At 39.4% G+C, this 20,018-nt stretch overlaps 1 non-coding gene across 1 annotated transcript; it reads right to left on the reverse strand.

Moving 5' to 3' along the window:
• Positions 1 to 2,109: 2,109 nt before the first annotated feature.
• Positions 2,110 to 2,216, reverse strand: LOC127133344 (small nucleolar RNA R71). The gene has a single exon (XR_007807327.1). It is a non-coding gene; the product is annotated as a small nucleolar RNA R71 (small nucleolar RNA).
• Positions 2,217 to 20,018: the final 17,802 nt, after the last annotated feature.

Below are 20,018 nucleotides of genomic sequence, written 5' to 3' on the forward strand. Positions count from 1 at the left end.
CAATACGTGCTCCGGAAGAGATGTTGCGTCACTTTTCTCCTCGGCTAGCTACACATTGAATCAGATTATAAGATCATCAATTATAACATATTGTGACAATGTATAAGCTCATAGCATTTGAATATACTCACAATTCTTTGTTGTAACCGTGCATATCCCGTACGCCCTTTTTTGTACGGATACGCGGGTTTTGATGCCCTATTCCGATTTTTGTCGCTTACTTCCTGGATAAAAAAGTTTAAGGCATATCAGAACCAAGTAACTTAACAATTGTATAATACCATAATTAATAGACATTACATGGAATTTTTCGTTTCTTCGTTTGGCGACAAAGTTTTCCCATTCTTCGGCTGAAATAATCTCCGCATACTTCATTGGTCGTTCTGCTTCAACAAATTTTCCTTCCTCATCCTTGAGAAATTTGTTGGACAAAAAGGATCGAAATCCTCGGAGTCTTTTTCCGGCCAATTGAATATAATATTTTTGCCGGCTTTCATCGATGTGAAAGGATCTCTAAAAAACATACACATGGAGTGTGTTATTATAAGTAATATTATAACAATATATGGTCAACAAATAGTCAACAAAAAAAACATATAACAATATATGGTAAGTACCTGTATCTCGGACCATATTTTTTCTTTGCCAACCTTCAATTCCGGACTTCTCCAATTATCACATGTAATCGGAATATGTTGTCGAACAAGGAAACCAATGTAACTTGCCAACATTGAACCGTTAGGCTCAATTAGTTGGTCTTCAGCACTCCAATGTACTTCGAATTTTTCACCCTTGTCTCTTGCACGAATGATTGACTTCATAACAGTCAATCCTCGTTTGATTTCATTTTCAACATTGTTACGTGATCCACTCGCGTCATGGGTATCGTCTTGGTTACTAGCCATTTTATCTATAATATAGAAATGATTCAATAAGACCCAAGTAAGACAATGACCATATTCGTGAAGCTACACAAAAAACACATTCATATACCTTCCATTTCTCTCATGTTATAACAATCTAAACTCTCTCTTTTTTTCATCATTATTGAATACAAACTCACACACACCTACTGCATACAAAAGACCAATGCAAACTTACGGTGTTTGGAACATGAACAAACTTGCATCCATAATCATCAAACTTCCAAGCACAAGCTCAAACACACTCCAAATGACATCAGTTTTCAATCAGAAATAAAAAACCTTACATAACCATACAACATACAACATTCAGTGATCAAAACCATACACACAAAAATAACAAAAAATGATTTTCAACAAGGTGCTCATGAACACCATATAGTGCTCGTTTGCCCTAAACAACATTAATCAACATAATGCACAAAATGTAAAACTCAGTTTAGAAAATGCCCTAATCAAACACCTAAAAATACAAACTATTGAGAGAAATACCTTCAAGGTGACGGTAACGATGGAGAAGAAAGTGAATAGCGACGGTGGACGCAGATAACTCAGTGAACGTGAACGCAGCAGCAGAAAAAGGCGACGGCGACGACGACGGTGAGGGAGGGAGAACGAACGGAGGACGAGAGTAATCGCAGTAGAGAGTAATCGCAGTAGAGAGAAAACCCAGTTACGTAAACGAAATAGAATATAGCGAGGGAAAATAAAGAGACATGCAGTATATGTTATAATTTTAATGTTTACTAAAGGGGACCTTAGAGTGCGCTTGTGTAAAAAAAGTGCCCTCTAAAGGGGGCCTAAGAGGGCGCTTCTAAAAGCGCTCTCTAAGGCTTTCCAAAAGCGCCTTATAAACTGGAAATGTACATGGACTTAGAGAGCGCTTTTTTAAAAGCGCCCTCTAAGGGTACCCTTAGAGGGCGCTTTCATAAACGCGCCCTCTATTGGTGTCCCTCCATTTCCTCATTATTTTTTCGCTTCACTTTAGAGGGCGCTTTGTTACAAAAGCGCCCTCTAAAGTGCGCTGTCTATTCCAGTTGTTCGCTCCTTATTTTTTCTCTTCACTTTAGAGTGCGCTTTTGTAATAAAGCGCCCTCTAAGGTGCGCTGTCTATTCCAGTTTTTGGCGTAGTGATAACCTTAGAAAAGTATTCCTTGCTAGATACTTTCCCCCAAGTAAGACCGCCGTTCTTCGAAACCATATAACTAGATTTACCCAGAACCAAGGAGAATCATTGTTCGAAGCTTGAGAGAGATATAAAGAGTTGTTAAGAGCATGCCCACATCATGGCTTAGAAAATTGGTTAATCATTCAGACCTTCTATAATGGACTTCACTATAACACTAAGATGACCATCGACGCTGCCGCAGGCGGTGCTCTGATGAACAAACCTTATCCTGAAGCTAGTGCCCTCATTGAAGATATGGCTCAAAACCATCAATCATGGGGAGTAGAATGAGCGACAGTTGAGAAGAAGGAAGCCTAAGGAGGAGTACATGAACTAAGCTCTATAGACATGATGCAAGCTAAAATGGATACATTAGCCCTCAAGGTCGAGCATATGTGCATAAACCCGAATATTGTAGCCGCAGTTTCGTCGGATTGTGAGATATATGGAACCAAAGGACACCAGTCTGCAGAATGCAGTCTATTAAAAGAAACCCACTCTGAGCAAGTGAACTACACCCAAGGGAACCCATATTCAAATACCTATAACCCTGGATGGAGGAATCACCCGAACTTCTCCTATAAGAACAATAACCTTATCCAAAATAATGCACCTCCGAGACAATCAGGTTACCAAGCCCCAAGATCAAATCAACCTATGCAACATGTACCACCAAAGTCGAGCCTTGAGAAAATTATGGAAAATTTTATCACTGCTCAAACCCAACAAAACAAAGAGTTCATGAACCAAAACATTCACGTTAATGAACTGATTACCCAGTTAGGAACCAAGGTTGACCAAATAGTTACTCATACTAAGATGCTTGAAACCCAGATCTCTCAGGTAGCTTTAAACCAAGCCCCCCAAACCACACCTGGAGGACAGTTCCCTGGACAACCTCAACAGAATCCAAGAGGGCAAGCCAATGCCATTACCCTACGAAGTGAGAACGCTTATGATTAGCCACCAAACCCAAGATTGAGTGAACCCGAAACTTCTAAGGAATATACCGAACCCCCGGACAAAGTCAAGGAGCCAGAGGAATCTGAAAACCAGGAAGGTCAAGAAAAAGGATAAGAGCCTAAAGATAAAACTTATGTACCACCCGCGCCATATAAACCACCTATACCATATCCGTAAAGACTCAAACAAACCCAGATCAATAACCAATATCAAAAATTTATTAAAGTTATAGAAAAACTTCACATAGAAATCCCTTTCACAGAAGCCATCACCCAAATACCTTCTAATGCTAAGTTTCTCAAAGACATCCTTACCAATAAACGTAGACTAGACGATCTGAAACCCTTGGAATGTAATTCCGTTTCAGAGAATAAGTTTGCCAAGAAAGATAAAGATCCTGGAAATTTCTCCATTCCTTGTCTTTTGGGAAGTCATGTCATCGAAAAAAAAAATCTAGACTTAGGAGCTAGTGTGAGCTTAATGCCTTTAGCAGTTTGTGAGAGGTTAAACTTAGGAGAATTACAACCTACTAAGATGTCACTTCAGTTAGTCGATAGATCTGTTAAGTATCCGATAGGCATTTTAGAAGATGTCCCTGTTAGGATAGGCCAGTTATTTATCCCTACTGATTTTGTTGTCATGGACATCAAAGAGGACAATGATATACCAATCCTTCTAGGTAGACCATTCCAATCAACTGCAGGAGCCATAATAGATGTCAAGAGAGGAAAGTTGACCTTTGAGGTAGGTGACGAGAAAATAGAATTTATACTTTCGAAATTTCTTATGGCACCTGTGATGGGAGACGCATGTTATGCCTTAGATATCATTGATGAGTGCGTTAGGGAATTAGAACAAGAAGAAATCATAAAAACAATTAAGTTACCATCAACTCTCATACTGGAAGATGATGACTTTAAGAAACCCTACATCGATGATAACCTTTACGAATGTTTATCCCTTACCCCAGATCCTATGCCATGCCCTAAGAAACCAACCTTAGAACTTAAGGAACTGCCTAAAAACCTGAGATATGAGTTCCTCGACGAAGAGATGAACCGCCCAGTTATAGTCAGTGCTACCTTGAGCCAAAATGAAACAGACCAACTTTTAAACGTTTTACGAAGATATCCCTCAGCCTTAGGATATAATATCTATGACCTGAAAGGTATAAGCCCATCTGTATGCATGCATCGGATTTCGCTCGAAGAAGATTCAAAGCCCTCCAGAGGACATCAGAGAAGAATAAACCCTATAATGAGTGATGTTGTTAAAAAAGAAGTTCTTAAGTTACTTGAGGCAGGTATAATTTATCAGATCTCGGATAGTAAGTGGGTGAGTCCTGTGCATGTAGTACCTAAAAAGGGAGGCATCACAGTCGTGCAAAACGATAAAGGCGAACATGTAGCAAAACGGTTAGAAGGAGGATGGCAGATGTGTATAGATTATAGAAAATTAAATAAAGCAACCAGGAAGGATCATTTCCCTTTACCATTTATAGACCAGATGTTGGAGCGTCTAGCCAGACACTCTTACTTCTGCTATCTAGATGGATACTCTGGATTCTTCCAAATACCTATCCACCCCGAAGATCAAGAAAAAACTACCTTTACATGCCCTTATGGAACTTTTGCCTACAGACGAATGTCAATCGGCCTCTGTAACGCCCCAGCTACTTTCCAACGTTGCATGATGTCAATCTTTGCAGATTACCTAGATGGTATCATGGAAGTGTTTATGGATGATTTCTCGGTTTGCGGATTTGATTTTCGCAATTGTCTTGCTAACCTTGAGAAAATCCTGGAGAGATGCGTGGAGGTGAACCTTGTACTAAATTGGGAAAAGTGTCATTTCATGGTGACCGAAGGAATTGTTTTAGGACATATAGTTTTCGAAAAAGGTATAGAGGTAGATAGAGCTAAGATAGAAGTAATAGAGAACCTAAAACCGCCCAAAACTATCAGAGAAGTCCGAAGTTTTCTTGGACATGCTGGATTCTACCGGCGTTTTATCAAGGACTTCTCCAAAATAACTAAACCTTTAACTGGACTTTTAATGAAAGATGTTGAATTCATTTTCGATGGAAAATGTAATAAAGAATTTAATCTTTTAAAGCAAGCATTAGTATCAGCACCTATTATGAAACCCCCTGATTGGTCAGAACCTTTTGAGATAATGTGCGATGCTAGTGATTATGCGGTTGGAGCCGTTCTAGGAAAAAGGAAATATAAAAAATTACATGCCATTTATTATGCCAGTAGAACCCTAGACACTGCCCAACTTAACTACGCAACAACTGAAAAGGAATTACTCGCTGTAGTTTTCTCTATAGACAAATTTAGATCTTATCTAGTAGGAGCAAAAATTATAGTTTACACCGACCATGCTGCCATCCGTTACCTATTAAGTAAAAAAGATGCCAAGCCCAGGTTACTCCGATGGATTCTGTTACTACAAGAGTTTGATTTAGATATAAGAGATAAAAAAATACACTGAAAATGTAGTAGCTGATCACCTTTCTAGGTTAGAACATCTAAAACCAGACTTAGTACCCATAAACGATGATTTTACCTATGATAGACTGATAGTTAGACTAGAAACCATTGAAGATGATAGCCTAGGCCCTCATGAGCACTTCCAAAAATCCTTAGCAGTAAGTAATGTACCATGGTATGCAGACTTTGTTAATTACCTAGCTGCTGATATCGTACCCGCTGATCTTGACTACCACCGCAAGAAGAAGTTCTTGGTGGCTATGGCTAGAGAGCAAAGGCGTGATGACCTACTCTCTACCATTCAGCAACAACTGGCGGACAACATGAGCTTCATGCAAGAATCGTAGCGGAGGACAGATAGATCCTATGAGACTATTGTACAGTCCCTGCTTACGATCACAAACCAACAAGCCCGTCAGCAACAATACCACCGTCAACATACTGCACTAATAGAAGTCACTCAGGGTTCCATTTTAGGCAACCTTCGAGAGGTGAGGACTGCTCAGGATGCCTTACAGACCAGGATGGATCACAGAGAACTTCGTCGTAGCCGATCCCGTCGTCCACCTCAGGATGGCGAAGGCACCAGTGGTCAGCAGTTGGATGTCAGGTGACACTCCCCTTATCTTATTTCGAAACATTGGGGACAATGTTTGATTTAAGTGTGGGAGGAGACTTTATCGCTTTTCTTTGCTATTTTCAGTTAGTTTGTTTATTTTCTTTGCTGTTTTTAGTTAGTTTGTATATTTTTATTGCTTTTTAGTTGTTTACTTTATTTCATTTTGCTTTTAGTTTTTGTGTTTTTAGATAATGCATGAGTCTGACGAGTCACCAGTATAGTGTATCTTTAGTACAGTCTAATCTCCCCATTCCTTTAGCCCTACCAAAATTTTTTTGCAAAATAAAACGGTGTTATTCTGAAAGTTTTTGGGTTTTTAAGACGGGTTTGAGTAAGGATGCGGTGACTTGGGAGAACTTTTTGAAACATCAGTATTGTTTTAGCACCATAGACTTCATGAATATAGGAATCACTCCCGAAACCCCATATACCATGGCCTTAATCATCATTTCAGTATAAGTCCTCAGTAGTTTATTCCAACAGTCAGCTCCGACCTACACATCCTCTACGTAGGGGACCGATGAACATAAGTGAATGATCCAGTGAAACAAATAAAATAAAATAAAGCAAAAAGGCAACTCCGGTATAGGTGACCCTCACAAAGTCATTTAAACCAAAAAGGTTGTAAAAAATTTTCTACAAAAGAAAAAGAAAAACTCACCCACTGTTAGTTGGTTCAGAGGTATCTGGCGCTGAACTCGGTAGGGCAGATTACGATCCGATCCCCCACAACTGCAGTTGGGTCAAATAAAAGGGTTTACACAAATTTATGTGCCAGGAACCCCATGTTTGGATCATAATCACTAACAGGTCACTCTGCTATGAAGCATGTACGGATAACGGGCTTAATGTGATTGCGCCTGAATGAAAAGGACACAAAAAGAGATGAAGAGGCAGGCCTAGGTGCCCCTGTTCAATATTCTTAAACCGAGAGAATTAGAATGGTATGTACGACATTCGTGATATGGAGATGGAAGATTATTGAACACTTAGAATGCCCCAAAAATTTGCACTTGTTAATTAAAAGATAGTCTTGATGGAGATGGGCTTAAAGATGCCATCCAGAAAGTTTGATGATGAGAGCTTCAGAGTGCGTCGTACATTAGACCATATCTGAAGACATGGGTGTCACACTGGGTCGTACGCTAGACCATATAATGAGTCATCCATTAGGTGATATTAGGGTGAGCTGAACCTGATGAGATAAGGATCAGAATGGGTCATACGCTAGACCGTATCTGAGTAGCAGAGTGAGCCGTCCGTTAGGCTGTATCTGGAGAAATAAATATCATAATGGATCGTACGCTAGATCGTATCTGAGTAGTAGAATGAGCCGTCCGTTAGGCTGTATCGGGCGATAAAAAGTAGTCGTACGCTAGACTACATTTCAGAATGTGTCGTACGCTAGGTAGTATCTGATGAGAAGAGCCAGACTGGGTCGTACACTAGACCGTATCTGAGTTGCAGAATGAGCCGTCCATTAGGCTGTATCTGAGGATAAAAGATCAGAATGGATCATACGCTAGATCGTATCTGAGTAGCAGAATGAGTCGTCCATTAGGCTGTATCTGATGATAAAAGGGGTAGTCATACGCTAGACTACATTTCAGAATGTACCGTATGCTAGGTAGTATCTGAGGGGATGAATATCCAAATGGGTCGTACGCTAGACCGTATTGGAACAGTTGAAGGAACCATACGTTAGGCTGAATCAGAATGAGCCGTACGTTAGGCTATATCTGATAATATTTGTATAAGTTGTATTTGCAATAAATGTCTGGGATGGGCTTAAAGATGCCATCATTAGGAGGATATCAGAATGCTTGTCAGAATGAATATTCATATGGATTATATCTGAAAGATGTATCTGAATCTTGAATGTAATCGATAAAGATATCCGTCTGAATGAATCTTTATTTTGACTGTATCAGGAGGATAATTAACTTGGAAAGAAAAAAATAGAGTTAGCCTCATACCATGTCATGATGCATGAGATGTTTTATGCTCTTGAAAATAAATGCGAACATTGCATGCATGTATATGCTGTGAAATAATGCATGAATGAATTATGCGTCTGAAATTTTTTGCCATGGGAAAATAAATCCCGATATTCTGGTGGGAGATATTTATATTGATGACCCTTTCTTAGCTGGGGATATTTGATTTCTATCTGATGGTAGAAATATTCAACAGAACCTGACTGGGGATAAAAGAGATGACCAGTCTGTCTAGTAGTGCCAATTTCTTCTAGGAATAACTGGTTTTGCTGGGGAATAGGATTTGCAACCGGATTTGTTAGAACGCATGGTTAAACCTTATCCTTGATCCTAAAGTCTTTTAGTAATTGCTATTTCTATTTTATGCATGTATTTTCGGTAAACATCAATCATATTCAAATGCATATATTAATTCGAATTAAATCAATGGACGTTTATGCAAACAAAACGGAGAAAGTAAAACAAAAGTATCTTTTTGGAAATAAAATTGTATTGATTTTGAAAGAGGGCCTATAAACAAGCAATTTTAATACAAGGAGACAGAAATCCTAGTAAGAGGAAATTGTCAAGAAAGCAAAGAAAAAACAGCTATGAAAAAAAAGTCCTATTGATTTTAATTCTACTACTGCTATTATGTCCTCAAGCATCTCATCTCTTGTTGTCGGATAGAAGTGATTGGCTTGTTCAATCTCTTTGACTTTGGTGAAGCTGACCGAGAACGGGACATAGTCATACGCTTTAATCCCTAATTTTTGCCTGGACCGCCTTTTCAGGTTTTCAGTCCACCAGGATACCCTTTTTTGCCCAAGCCGCCTTTTCAGGTTTTCGACTTGCCGGGTGTACATTTTTATATGTTTATCCCTAATTTTTGCCCGAACCCTTTTGGTTCGCCGGGATGCCCTTACTTTTTCCTAGATATGTCGACCTAGCGGGTCTCTTTTATGCGTAGTATGTTTTAACTATGTCCGCGTTCACGGGATGCGGGAAATCTTCGCCATCCATTGTAGTGAGCATCATGGCTCCACCAGAGAATACCTTCTTAACTACAAATGGCCCTTCGTATGTGGGAGTCTATTTGCCTCTAGGATCACTTTGTGGTAGAATGATACGCTTTATCACCAAGTCGCCAATTTGATACACCTGTCTCTTTACTTTTTTATTAAATGCTTGGGTCATGCGCTTCTGATATATCTGCCCATGACAAACAGCCGCAAGTCTCTTTTCATCAATCAAATTTATCTGATCGAGTCGAGTTTGAATCCATTCATCTTCATCTAAGCCTGCATCTTTCATAATTCTTAGAGAGGGAATCTGAACTTCCACTGGTAAAACGGCTTCTATTCCGTAGACTAAAGAGAAAGGAGTTGCCCCTGTCAAAGTGCGTACTGAAGTGCGATAACCATGAAGAGCAAATGGTAACATCTCATGTCAGTCTTTGTATGTTACTGTCATCTTTTGTATAATCTTCTTAATATTCTTATTAGCAGCTTCTACGGCGCCATTCATCTTTGGCCGGTACGGAGAAGAGTTATGGTGTTTTATTTTGAACTGCGTGTAGAGTTCAGTAATCATCTTGTTGTTCAAATTAGTACCATTATCAGTGATAACTCTTTCAGGGATGCCATACCGACAAATAAGACTATTCTTGATGAACCGTGCCACCACATTCTTGGTGATAGAAGCAAATGAGGCTGCCTCTACCCACTTCGTAAAGTAATCAATAGCAACAAGAATGAAACGATGTCCATTAGAAGCAGTAGGTTTAATCTCTCCAATCATATCAATGCCCCACATTGCAAAGGGCCAAGGGGCTGTCAACACGTTCAATGGAGCAGGAGGTACATGTACTTTGTCCGCATAGATCTGGCACTTGTGACAAGTTCTGGAGTGATGGTGGCAATCAGCTTCCATGGTAGACCAATAATACCCTGATCTCAGAATCTTCTTGGCCATCGTATGTCCACTAGAATGAGTCCCAAAAATACCGTCATGCATATCTTCCATAATATTTTCTGCTTCCTTTTTATCCACACAGCAAAGCAAAGTCGAATCATGATTACGTTTGTATAATACTCCATTACTCAAAAAGAATTTAGCGGAGAACTTCCTCAGAAATTTTCTGTCATTGATGGATGCCCCTTCAGGGTATTCCTGAGTTTCTAAATATCTTTTTACTTCGTGGAACCAAGGTTTCTCTTCTACTTCATCAGTATTAAGTTCATAACAATATGCTGGTTCATCTAATCGTTCAATGGTGATCATGGGAGCTTCATTGTCCCATCTGACTCTGAACATAGATGACATGGTAGCCAATGCGTCTGCCAACTGATTCTCTTCTCGTGGAATATGTTCGAATGTACTATCTTTAAAGTATGGGATTAATGTCAACACCCGCTCTCGATAAGGGATGAGATTCGGATGTTTAGTGTCCCATTCTCCTTTGATCTGACTGATTACTAAGGTTGAGTCTCCGTACACACTCAAAAACTTGATTCTCAGGTCTATAGCATCTCTGAGTCCCAAAATACATGCTTCATACTCAGCCATATTATTGGTACAATCAAAACATAGTCTAGCAGTGAAAGGCGTATGGCAACCCTTGGGAGAAATAATTACAACACCAACACCATTGCCCAATGCATTAGAAGTTCCATTAAAAACCATAGTCCATCAGGATCCTAGTTCGGGTCCTTCATCCGGTCCAGGTTCTTCATAATCAGTAACAAGCATAACATCCTCATCAGGGAACTCAAAATTCATAGATTGGTAATCATCAACTGCTTGATGAGCCAAATGATCAGCTAACACGCTTCCTTTGATTGCTTTCTGGGTAGTATACTGGATATCATACTCTGTTAAAATCATCTGCCATCTTGCTATTCTTCCGGAGAGAGTAGGTTTCTCAAATATATATTTGATAGGATCCATCTTAGAAATCAATAAAGTGGTATGATTCAACATATACTGTCTTAGTCGGCGAGCAGCCCAAGCCAAAGCACAACAAGTTTTCTCAAGCAGTGAGTATCTTGTTTTACAGTCGGTAAACTTTTTGCTAAGGTAGTATATTGCATGCTCTTTTCGACCAGACTCGTCATGTTGCCCCAGCACACACCCCATTGAATTTTCTAACACGGTCAAATACATGATTAGAGGTCTTCCTTCAACTGGTGGCATCAGAATTGGAGGTTCTTGGAGATACTTCTTGATTTTGTCAAAAGCTTCTTGACATTCATCATTCCATATTATCTCTTGATTTTTCCTCAGTAATTTGAAGATGGGTTTGCAAGTAGCAGTCAAATGGGAGATAAATCGGGCAATGTAATTCAAGCGTCCCAAGAAACCTCTGACTTCTTTATCTGTAAGGGGAACTGGCATTTCTTGAATAGCTCTCACCTTAGCCGGGTCAACCTCAATTCCTTTACCACTGACAATAAAGCCCAAGAGTTTACCGGATCTTACTCCAAAGGTGCATTTGTTCGGGTTCAATCTCAACTTGTATTTCGTCAACCTCTCAAACAGTTTGTATAAATGATCGAGATGTTCTTCTTTAGTATGAGATTTGGCTATCATGTCATCCACATATACCTCTATTTCATGATGGATCATATCATGGAACAAAACCACCATAGCACGCTGGTATGTTGCCTCTGCATTCTTTTAACCGAATGGCATTACTTTGTAACAGAAAGTGCCCCATTGCATCACAAACGTAGTTTTCTCCATGTCTTCGGGTGCCATCTTAATCTGGTTATAACCGAAGAAACTATCCATGAATGAGAATACCTTGTGTTGAGCGGTGTTATCTACCAGAACATCAATGTGCGGAAGTGGAAAGTCATCTTTGGGACTTGCTTTATTCAAATCTCTGTAATCTACACACATTCGCACCTTACCATCCTTCTTTGGCACTGGTACCACATTAGCAACCCATTGAGGATAAGAAGTAACAGCTAGAAAACCTGCATTAAATTGTTTCATAACCTCGGCTTTGATTTTCTCAGACATTTCAGGACGCATGCGACGGACCTTTTGCTTAACATGATGACAATCTTCCTTCATCGGCAAACGATGTACTACTATATCAGTATCCAGTCCTGGCATGTCTTCATAAGACCAAGTAAAAATCTCTACATAGTCATGTAACATCTGAATCAATCTTTCTTTGACACTATTTTCCAAGCCTGCTCCTATTTTGACTTCTTTCTTGTCTACTTCAGTACCCAGATTTACAATTTCAATTGATTCCTCATGTGGCTGTATAGTCTTTTCTTCTTACAGTAACAGTCTGGCAAGCTCTCCAGCCACTTCGCAATCTTCCTCACTTCCATCCTCGGCTTGGTAGATCGGATTTTTAAAGCCATAATTAACAGTAGCAGAATTATTATCAACAGGATCTAGAGTGGATATGGATCTGCAATTTGTTACGTGAGTGTGTGTAAGAAAACACAGCTTATTTGAAAGATGACAGGAAAGATAAAGAGCGCAATATTTGAATGCAAAAAGTCCATTGATTTATTGAATGTGAATATGCTTATGAAAATGACAAAACCCCTAACAAATTAGCTATTGTGCCCCGGGTAGAGACACAATGCTTTAAGAAGTTCAATTGTTCATAATAAAAATTACAAAATTTGAAACACTAAAATAAGCAATAAAAATTACTCCTGACTAAAGGAAATCGGGATAGTGTCTTCAGCCTTCCAATTATTGAGTCCGTCACCAATTGTTGGGAAAATCCAGCTATCCAAGTCGCAATCGCTATCAGCATCTTCTACAGCATTAATCTGATCTTTGACTATCTTTTCAGAGCTAAACCCCAGGCCAAATTTATCAGACTTGTACGGTACATCGATCAGTTGACCCCAGCCAGTACAACCACCATCTTCAACCACGACTTGAGCATCTTTCAGAGAAATCATAGCAGGAGGAGCACGAATAACCTTGGGCACACGGGAAGTTGGGTTAAGGACAGGACTGGTCGGAGGAACTACTTCAAATGACTGAGAAGGAGTCTCAAAGAATTCACCATCCATCTCGACGTATCTAAAGGTATGCACACTACTGACAATATACTCTTCTTCTCCACACACAGTGACAATCTTGCCCTCTATTGGATACCTCAACTTTTGATGGAGAGACGAAGCTACAGCACTTGCCCCATGGATCCAAGGGCGTCCCAGCAAGCAGGAATAGGCAGGACGAATGTTCATTACGTAACAGGTAGTGTTGAAGACTTGAGGTCCTATCTTGATAGGGAGAACCACTTCACCATGGACAACACTTTTCGCACCATCGTAAGCACGCACCACAACGTCACTAGGTTTTAGTTCAATGCTTTTACAGTTAAGCTTATCGAGCATAGCTTTCGGTAGCACATTCAAAGAAGAGCCATTGTCGATCAACACATGAGACAAGGTGATCCCCTTACACTCAATGGAGATATGCAGAGCTTTAATGTGATTCTTTCCTGCTGGTGTCAGGTCAGCATCAGAAAAGCCTATGCCATTATCAACAGCCAAGTTAGCAACATAATTTTCTAACTGATCGACAAATGTCTCCTGAGGTACATGAGCGGTCTTCAAGAATTTTATCAACGCATTGGCATGAGATTCAGAAGATAACAACAAGGATAACATCGAAATTTTAGACGGAGTATGCCCCAGCTGTTCTACCACATCAAAATCACTCTTACGAATGATTTTCAGCATTTCTTCCATTTCCTGCTTGGCAACATCTTCGGTAGTAACTTCGACTGGTGTCTTTGACTGAGAAGGATTGATTACTGGTCCCTTTCCTCGAGTTTCAGGGGCGGGAGGTGAGATTTCTGGAGAGAAGATCCTTCCACTTCGAATAATTTTACTAGTCCCAACAATGTCAACGTCATTAGGATTAGCAGAATTATCATCTTGCTTTATGCCGTGGATGTAAACATCACCTCCATAATTCCACGGAATGGCTTTGCTTGAGGAATACGATATTGGGCCAGGTGCAGTAATAATTAGGGGAGCTACCTTGGGCTCAGCAGTAATCTTCACAGGCACTCTAGTAGCGGTAATCTTCACTGGAACTTTGGACCTAGCGATCACAGATATTTCTTCAATAGGGTTTTCCACCTTAGGAATCTTTCAAAGAGAATTGCATGATCATCCATCAGTCGTTGAATACCATTCCTCAACTTCAAGCAATCATTGGGTCGGAGTATACAGAGATCACAATTTTCAGCACAACCTGGAAATAAACCAGCTTGCAATAAATTCTTCTTGATGATCAGGAGAGGAGATGCTAAGTCAGCTACATTAGTAATGTGAGAATTGTCATCCACAGCATTAACAGTCTTGTCATGATTAGGCATAGGAGCGGTGATGACATTAGGAGTCTCCGGAGGATCAAATTCAATTTCTCCAGCATCGATCATATCCTGAATATTATTCTTTAACAACCAACAATCGTTTGTATCATGCCCGGGGCTATCAGAGTGATATGCACACCTGGCATTGGGATTATAACGAGGAGAAGTAGTGTTGGGATTTGCAGGAGGATCTCTGAGGGTAATTAAATTTTCTTTTAGCATACCCTGTAGTGCTTGTGCTAAAGTCATATTGATCTTGGTAAACTGCCTTCTTGGCCTGTCTTGTCTGTGTTGGAAGTTTTGAGATGGTGGTGTTGCAATCGTAACTGCTCCAACGGTATGGTCACGATTTTTCTTGTTATGACCCCTTTGACCGTACACAGCATTTGATTCATTCTTCCCCTGATAGGACTTTTTGGTGCTTGTAGAGGTAGCCGCCTGTATCTTTCCATTTCGAATGTCTCTTTCAACACGTTCACCCGTCAATATAAGTTCAATGAAACCCGATGAGGAACTTCCCAATAGATGGCTATAGAATGGGCCAGTCAGTGTACCCATGAACATGTCCACTAATTCTCGATCAGTCATAGGGGGTTTGACTCTGCCAACCAAGTCTCTCCATTTTGAGCATATTCTTTGAAGCTTTCTTTAGAGCCCATAGTCATATTCTGCAACTGTAGCCGAGTAGGCGCTAATTCAGAATTATACTAGTAGTGCTTGTAGAAAGTTGTCGCTAAATCAGTCCAGGTGCGGATGTTAGAGCTCTCGAGCTGATAATACCACTCTAACTGTGTGCCAGACAGACTCTCTTGGAAGAAATGGATCCATAGCTTCCTATCAGTGGTATACGGCTGGATCTTTCTCACATAAGCTCCCAGATGCATCTGAGGACAAGACGCACCATCATACTTAGTGAAAGCGGGGACCTTGAATTTGCAAGGAATGACCACATCAGAGACCAGACCTAAGCTTTCGAAATCCAGACCGGGCGCCTTCTGACCCTCCATAGCTAGCATACATTCTTCCAACAACTTATACTTATCATCTTTCGGAGAGTACTGTTCATTTTCATAATTTTCATAGTCGTCCTCAGGGTTGAAGGGATCAACATTCTCATCTTCCGAATCATTTTCTGTCTCATCTTCTTTATCCTTCGGAATTCCAATCTTGACTCCTGGAGCCTGTCCTTTAAGCCTTCTTCCCGGGTTAATGTAACTCACATATTTCTTGTCTTTCTTCTTCTCGAGCAATAGAGTCTTCAGTTCCTCCTGCCCCTTGGATAAGTTCAAGATCATCTCCTGGAATTGAGCATTCTGAGCCTGGAGATCCTTGACAGTTTGTTCGAGGGCCATTTTTCTGTTTGAGAGGAAGACCGTGAGAACATTGATCCTTTAGAGTACCTGTTATGCAATGTTATGTTATGTTTTGCAATGTATGAAATGTTTTCAAGGAATTTTGGAATTTAACTGTGCGTAAACCACCAAAAAGGGGAACTTTTATTAATAATTTCTTTAATCAATGTTCATTACAAGAAAAAATGAAAGCTCAAGTCTCCCAGGGACGGCTTCTTTTTGGGCGGAGATATGCATTGAGACTTCGTTCCTCATTAAGCTGGCTGGTGAGCTCTAATACTTTCTTCCTTTCAGCAGAGAACTGAGCTTCAAAAGTATCCCTTTCCTCTCTCAACTGGATCCAAGATTTCTTCAATTCTTCAACATTGGTAGGCATATCTGGATAAGGAATGATCTGAGGGGTACCTCCTTCAACTTTTGGTTCAACAATCAGAGGTCCGATTGCAAGATATGGCATGATAAGCTCACGAGCTCTAGCGCGTACCCATCTGAGATAAGGTTCCATAAGAATAGAGTTTTTCTATCCTAAAGTACTTCTTTTCACCATGCCCCAAGCTCGTACAAACCTTTGACGGAGACCTTGAGAATCGTTGTCATAGTCAAACATAGTGCCTTGGATAATTATTTCATGTGGACCATCTCTTCGAGCATAACCGAACTGACGTAGGGCTAAAGCAGAATTATAAGTAATACCTCCTCTTATCCCCAGGAGTGGTACGTTAGAGAATTCTCCACAACGGTCAATGACGATAACATTTTCTTTGGGTTGAGGACACCAATGGATGTCTGAATGGGAGAGCGACATTATCCTTTGAGACCATTTCAAATTTTGCTCATTCTTCAAGACTGATTGAGGAAGGTGCGAAATAAACCACCTAGATAATAAAGGTACGCAGCACATGAGAGTCCCTTGCCTTTTCATAGTGCGAGTGTGAAGGGAATGCAAAATGTCTCCAAGCAAGGTGGGCACAGGGTTATGAGTGAGAAATATCTTAACAACATTCATGTCTATGAATTGATCCGGATTAGGAAATAGCACCAAACCATAGATTAGTAATGCTAGAACATCTTCGAAAGCGTGGACACTCATAACTTTTAGGAATTCTCGGGCCTTATTTATCAGAAATTTGGCAAGTAAACCCTTAACTTCACTTCTTGTCACCCAATTAGTTTCAATGTCGGACTTTGTCATGTGTAAAGCCGCGACAACCTCTTCAGACCTCGGAATCTTTTCTAAACCACTGAAAGGTGTTTGATCAAGGATAGGTATCCCAAGCAACTTGGAAAATTCTTCTAATGTGGGTACCAACTGATAATTTGGGAAGGTGAAGCAATGATGTTTAGGATCGAAGAACTGGAATAGAACTCTCATCATATCTTCTTTGAAACCGGTGGTAACTAAATTTAGGAGATAACCATGTTTCTTGATGAACTGAGCATGATCGGGAAGTTCTGACACTAAATCCTTGAGTTGAGGAGAGGTCGCTACAAAATTGATCTGGATGGTCTTCCTGGAAGCCATAGCCCTACAAAACAGAGCAAAGTTAAATCCTAAGTCCTCGAAATGGTTAGTACAATGCCATGATGTCATGATGTTATGATGTTATGATGTCAAGTAAGTAACAAGCACAAACAAGTCACACCACAATCATTCCTAGGTTTTAAGGCTTGCATGAGTTCCATAGGTAAGTACCCTCCCCACTGAAGTTTGGTTGGTTCAATCTGTCCTAGACTAGTAACCGGGTTCTAGAAGGATCTCAAATCATTGACCTTTCCTTAAGTCCACTTCAGTGCAACACCAAGCGGTTGACCAAAATTTCCCTAAAGTCCAATCTCAAAGAGTGTAGTATTGAGTATCAACCAACCCCAGTCGGAACCGAAGTCAGTTATCTCACTACTTTCTAATGGCTAGGATGAGTCAATTAGGGTTCTAAAGGTCTGGTTAATGCTTTGATGACACCACGCAGACGCCAAATTTTTCCTCAAGTAAACATGAGGAACATCAGGACATCCAAAGTATCACATTAACCGTAGCCATCATTTTAACCATTTCAGTATACACTGGACAGTCGCGATGATCTCTTGATACTTACCTAAGGTACACTCCCTTAAAAGTAAATCAGACAAAGAAACAATTTGAAAACATAAGTGATCTTATCTTTAAGTTAACCTCTCTTTTTAAGATTTCCCAGCAGAGTCGCCAGTTCTGTGATACGGTGAACTGACTTTGTGTTTTTGCTTTGAAAAGCAATGTTGCGGATAGCAAGAGTCGCCACCAACTTTTCTTTTATCCTATAAGGAAAGGCGGAAAAGAACAGGAAAGACCTTGATTAGATTTTGAGTTCGGAAGGTACATTATACAAAGGGAAGGTGTTAGCACCCTTTGTATCCATGGTTATCCATGGGCTCTTAATTGCTTAACTCACTTATGTTTTCCTTGTTTGAGAAAGTGTTTGAGAAATGTGGTGTGTTTAGAAAATATTTTGAAAGGAGAGTTTAACTTTGTAATGATTCTTGTACGAATGTATACAAAGTGTTTATCTCGTTTGATTTTGAAAGATGTTTAGAAAAATATAACTTGGCGATGATTCTGGTGCGAATGTATACCAAGTGGTGATTTTCTAAAAGATGTTTTGAAAAGTGTGAGGTGTGAAAAGTATTTTAAGTTGTGAGCAAGCATTTAAGAGTTATACCTAACCAAGGTCTTTATAGGTATTTCCTATCCTTAGGAGGATAAAACTGTCCTTACTATTGAGAAGTAAGTAGTCTTATCCTTTGGATGTAAAGGGACATCGTGGGGTCGTCGATTGGTCATTGAAGGCAACATTTGTAAGGATACCTTAGCATTCGAAGGGACGATCATCATTTAATCGAAGGCTACAACGAAGGGTCATCAAGGGACAAAGTCATATATTCGAAGGCAACGTTCGAGGGACAAGGTCATATATTCGAAGGCAACGTTCGAGGGACTATGATTTATCTTGTAGGGACATTGACCTTTTGATCGAAGGGACTATGACTTATCTATTTAAGGATGATGATGATTTAATCGAAAGGGTCTTTGCTAAGGGTATCCCCACATTCGCGGGATATGACCGTAATATCGTAAGGCAACAAAGAGAGGGTTACCCTAGAGGTGCAAGTGTGGAAATGATTGGATTCGGATATATTATCTTGAATTAATTTATCTAAGTTCGATTATTTATCTTTCCATGCAATCCTATTAGCATACATCTAGACAGTTATATTCACAGTACGGAAAAATTAAAGTGCGAAAAATAAGACTACGCTATTACATGGCTTCGGGATGGGGGTACATAATTTAAAAGGGGATATAAAATATCTAAATCTTAATTAACGAGTACAAAATTAAAAGGGCATACAAAATAATAAAACCTAATTAAACTAAAAAGAAAGAAATAAAAAAAATTTAAGAATGAATTAAGAATATTTTTAGTCTATAATAATAGAAACTTTTTTTTTATGAATTTATGGGAAAACTTAGACTAAATTGATAGAAATTTTAAAAGAATAGAGAAAAAAAATATAATTAGATTTTTATTATTCAAGCTTGAACCGAGGACCTCTACGTTGTAGTGAAGGGGGAGCTACCAACGAGCATGTTGGTCCATTCGTTATTTATTCGCCTTCATTAAAATATATATTAGTTCTACATGGATTTTTCCATTTTGACACAACACCACCATGCATGTTACAACTTTCTCTCTTACGGCAAGCTACTTTATTTTTTCTCATGCTGTTTCTTTCATGTGAATACAACAAACCTGTAACTTCATCATATATCAAACCATACACATAAAATAAGATCATATGTAATCATCATGCAATAATAAAAATAGCCATGCACAAATCAAGAAGCTTATATTATTTTACTCATGTATTAGTTCTCTTTACTGCAAGTGATAATGATAAAACAAACCTTACACATACATGTTAAAGACAACCAAGGATTTATATTATCACCATTATATCATCATCATCATTATTATGTAATAACAGCATGTGAAATAAACATAATCATGCTAGAAACAACACTTATATAATAATAATTAAATGGCAGATATAATTCTTTAATCATGCAAACAGAATTTCTCCAACATGCTATGACATATCAAGAACAGATGCATACTT

The sequence above is a fragment of the Lathyrus oleraceus genome, chromosome 3, assembly GCF_024323335.1.
Source record: "Lathyrus oleraceus cultivar Zhongwan6 chromosome 3, CAAS_Psat_ZW6_1.0, whole genome shotgun sequence".
Taxonomy (NCBI): domain Eukaryota; kingdom Viridiplantae; phylum Streptophyta; class Magnoliopsida; order Fabales; family Fabaceae; genus Lathyrus; species Lathyrus oleraceus.